Source organism: Rhipicephalus microplus, chromosome X (assembly GCF_043290135.1).
Source record: "Rhipicephalus microplus isolate Deutch F79 chromosome X, USDA_Rmic, whole genome shotgun sequence".
NCBI lineage: Eukaryota > Metazoa > Arthropoda > Arachnida > Ixodida > Ixodidae > Rhipicephalus > Rhipicephalus microplus.
In genome coordinates, this window is record NC_134710.1 from 212,206,380 (window position 1) to 212,211,253 (window position 4,874).

A 4,874-nucleotide genomic window follows, 5' to 3' on the forward strand; every position below is an offset into this window, starting at 1 on the left:
TTAAGAATCACTTACTATTATTGTCTCCGCGTCATGCATCTGTATAGCTCTTCGACCTTGTTTGCTTATTGTCACCCGCTCTCGCAACTGCTCAAGCACGCCTGATGGGTGCGTGCTGAAGCATTTGTCAGGCATGCCCACTGCGTCGTCTTGTGCGAAGTCGGCGTCCATCCCTCTTAAATAAAGGTGGGGCTACTTACAAACTTTGAGGTAGTAAATTGCTGTCACAACATTCACTACCCAAGTAGTAACTGTAGGCAGTAAATGATAAGATAGTGAAATTACTACCATGTCATCTACTAGCTGCAGTTACTACCTACCAGAAGGTAGTAACATAAAAAGTAAATGTACTACTCTGATGGCTCCTAGCTCTTGTTACTACTTAGTGAAAGGTAGCAAACTAAGCTAGTAATATTACTATCATGATGGTAACTAGTTCTTTACTACTTATTGAAAGGTAGTAAGCTGGGCTATTAAGTTTACTACCAAAAAGGTTACTAGGTTGGTTACTATACAAGTAGGAAAGTAAAATATGTAAATAAACTTTCACAGTAAATCTTTACTATTGCCGAATAGCAATGCAAACTAGTGACAACACTTGAGGAGGAGAAAAACTTTATTCATCCCAATAGGGAAAGGTGCTGTGGTGGAGTGTCAGAGGAGCCTACCCAGCGTAGGTCTCCGCTACCCTCTTGGCCCAATCCAAGATCTGGTCCTTGACCTCGGGCGCCGAGCTGCACATAGCAGCCTCCCACTGCTCCTTACTATTAATGTGTAGAGAATTGGGTGGTGGGTTTCGAGTACATCCCCACATGATATGGTCTAGGTTAGCTCTTTGTTTACAGAAAATGCACAAAGGGGAGGGGTATATCGCAGGGTGTATAAGATGGCGAAAAGATGGGGTAGGAAACGTACGGGTCTGTAACTGGCGCCATAGTATTTCATGGTAACGCGAAGCTCCATGATGTAAGGGGGGGGGGGGGGGGGTATATAGTGCGCTGTAGGCGGTTGTGATTTGTTATATCGTGGAAGGTCAAAAAACGATCTCTCGCGCTGAAAAAGGCCGCGTGGTCTAAGGCGCCATCAGAGGCCTGCGCTCAGCCGGTCATTCCTCGAGCACAGGTATGAGCCGCCTCATTGCCACTCAAACCCGCATGCGCGGGCGTCCATATGAGAGCAACGTCTTGCGTGGGAGGATGTTTCTTAAGAATTGAAAGGGCAGTTGATGAGATGCGACCTGACCTGCGCTGAAGTTGCGTATGGCAGTTTTGGTGTCACTTACAATCATAGTGATATTGGGGATGGATAGACCTAAGGCGATGGCAGTCTCCTCTGCCTCCTCCGAAGAGTTGACAGTGACGAATGCCGTTGTGAGCGCCTTGCCGTTATAGTCGACCGCAGAGAGGGCATAAGATGAGGAGGATGGGTATTCTGCCGCATCGACATAGAGCACGTCATTGGCTCCATGCAATTTTTTTCTGAACAGCTTTTGCTCTTTGGATTCGGTGCTTAGTATATGTTGGATGCATGTTTTTAGGAAGGGGTGATATGAGTAATTGTTTGTGTATATTTTGGGGAATCTTGTATTTAGCATTGGTGAGTGAGGTGAAGCTGATTCGGGTAGACGATAAAATGTGGCGACCTGCGCTAGTGGTCGCGAGCCTTGCGTATTGAGCTGTTAAATGGGCTTCACGGATTTCACATAGGGTATTTATGACTCCTGTCTGGTGGAGTAGTGCATTAGAGGTATTGATTGCAATGCCTAGCGCGTATTTGTAAACTCTGCGGAGGAGGGTGTTGACCGATTCCTCCTCTGCTAATTTAAGGTGAAGGTAAGGAAGGGTACATGTGATTTTACTAATCACAAAAGCTTGTATTACACGAAGTAACTCTGACTCTCGGAGCCCTCCATTTTCCCCTGATATTCTTCCTATCATTCATAGGGTGTTTTGAATGGTATTGCGCAAAGCTTCGAGTGTGTACGTATTAAGTCAGTTGTTTTGGATAAATAAACCTAGCACACGGATGCATGATACTCTAAGAATGAGGCACCCATTTATGTGAACTTCGATCATTGGAACGTGTTTGTTCCGGCGATGAGTTGGTAGAAGGAGTAACTCTGATTTAGTTGGGGTACAATAGAGATTCATCTGAGATGTTAGTGCTGCTATTGTATCTACAGCTGCTTGTAGGGTGTCTTGAATGTGTCCATCTGAGCCTCCTTTCACCCATAAGGTGATCTCATCGGCATAGATGGAGAAGTTCAAGTCAGGGATACGTTGAAGAGGGTTGGGTATAGGTAGCATAGCCAGGGTAAAAAGGATTGGAGAGAGCATTGACCCTTGAGGTGTTCCCAAGCTGCTTAGTGTATAGGGTGAGGAATGTTCTGGTCCTAATGTTAATGTAGCTGAGCAGCCTGTGAGGAAGCTTTTGATGTAAGAGTAGATTTTAGCACCACAAGAGATGCAGTTGAGGCCAGCGTATATAGCTGAGTGGGCCACGTTATTGAATGCTCTATGTATGTCCAGACCAGGGATTGCCTGAGTATCCTCGCTCTGGTTAGGAGTTATGGTATCGTGTTGAAGGTGAAGCATGGCATCTTGCGCGGAAAGTGAGGGCCTAAAACCAATCATTTCTGGAGGCAGTAGTCCATTATCCTCCACGTGTCTTTGGAGGCGTGCAAGCACAACATGCTCCATAGTCTTTCCGAGACACGATGTTAAGGAAATGGGCCTCAGATTTTCTACTAAGGGAGCTTTGTTCGGTTTAGGTATAAATATGACTCTGGCATCTTTCCACGAAGGTGGAAGGGTGCCCGTGTCGAAACAGTCGTTAAAGTACTCAGTCAAAGCTTTAATAAAAATAGGGTCAAGGTCAAAGTAATTTGTCGTTAACACGGTCGGGACCTGAAGCTGATTTGGTACGGAGTGTTGCGAGGGCGTGCCTAACTTCCGCTTCCGTTATCGGCGCATCTAATGACTCATTAGGTTTCCCTGTGTAAGATGGTATAGAATCCTTACGTAATTGGGGTAAATGCGACGTGCGGAGGTTATCGAAGAGCTGTCCTAAATGGTCACTGTGCTTGTGTAACAGTATAGTGATAGCGTGAGAGTGTCGTGCGCGAGAAGTGCTGGGGTCTAGCAGGTGTCTAAGAAGTTGCCACGTTCGTTTATTACTGAGGTGGTCATACATTCCTTCACAAAGCTGACCCCATCATTGTGCCGCCAATTGAGTCGTGTATCGCTCGATTTGTTGGTCTAGCTTCGCTATCCTAATGCGGAGTTTGCTGTTGTGGCGCTGGTGTTTCCACCGTCGCAGAAGTGACTGTTTTGCTTCCCACATATGGAGAAGCTTGGAGTCGAGAGTAGTTATTAGGGTGTCGGGGGGTAGAGTTTTCGTGTGAATTTCAACATCTTTTTTGAAGCTGTTGAGTCCACTCGGTAAGGTCTGCAATACGTGAGGGAGCGGTGCTGTTGCGGGTCTCTCTAAATTTGTCTCATTCTGTGAGCATCAGTGGTTTAGGTGCAATGGGTCTGTGTTTTAGTTGTAAAGTAATGCTAATAATGTAATGAACACTGCCATGATTAGTTTGGGTGTTAGTCCAAACCATTGTGGGGGCATTGTGAGTGAGGGTAAGATTGGGCGATGTATCTGTTCACACTGCTCCCCAAACGAGTAGGCTCCTGCAGGTCGTTGTGCAGTGTAAAACGATGTGCCTGAATATGGAATCAGAGGGCTCTACCTTTCGGTGTAGATGTGGTGTAACCCCACGCTGGGTGGGAGGCGTTGAAATCCCCCACTATGAGGAGGGTGTGTTTGCCTGCCGAGGATGTAGCTCGGGCAAATAGGGAATCGAAGCGATGCGTTTGCTTTGCGGTCTACTATATACGTTGAGAATGTATAAGAATGGAGAGTTAAGTTTATCAGGTAGTATTCGGAGAAAGTCGTGCTCAATGTCGATGTCAGGAAGTTTTTAATAGGTACTTCTGAGTAAGGTACTTCTGAGTTAAGACAGCAGTGTTTGGTTTAGTATCAGCCGGGTTTTGATGCGTTCATAACTTGGCAGCTGCACTACACCATTTGTTTCTTGTAACGCAATGATTGGGGGAGGGGTAGTTTGTGATTTGATGTACTGCAGGAGGTTTGCCTTTTTTCGGCGAAACCCCCTGCAGTTTCACTGCCATACGCAAAGTTCAGTGCGGTACAAGCAGCCATTATCGGTCGGTTGATTTGGCTTAGGTTGGGCAAGATCTGGATAGTTAGCGTGGACCGTCTCGATCCACTGCGTGACTCTATCTAGGGTTTGTTGCATCGGTAACATGGCTTGTTGTATCGTGGCCACGGACTCATGTAGCTTCTGCAAGGAAGCTGTGGAGAAGGTAATAAAATTGTCTAGGTTTTCCTCAAGCTTGGTTACTTTTTCTTTCTTTTTGTCAACCTTCTCTAGTTTCGCTTCGACTTGTTCTACTCGCTCATCGAATGACAATGTGGGAGTCGAGACTTTTCGTTTTTGCACAGGTGGTTGAGCGGGGTGCATAGCTCTAGGGGTGGTTGAGAGAGGAGCTGGTGCTGGTGAGATAGGTGTAGGGGTGAAATATGAGGCGGGAAGGTGTGTGGAGGTAGACGGTTGTTTGAAGGACTGAAGCTCTAGGCGTAGTTTTGCATTTTCTGCCCTCAATTCAGCCATCTCATCCTGCAATAGTTTGAGCTGCTTTTTAATGGAGCTTTCAGGGGAGGCTACATCAGCCCAGCTCACCTCGTGTCCAGGGCAAGTCCGAGGGCTGGGGTCTTGATGAATGCTTTTGTTGCGGCTTCGGCTGCGGCTGCGACTTTTTCGGCTTTGCTGTCTTGTAATACTGGGTGAGCGTTCTCTA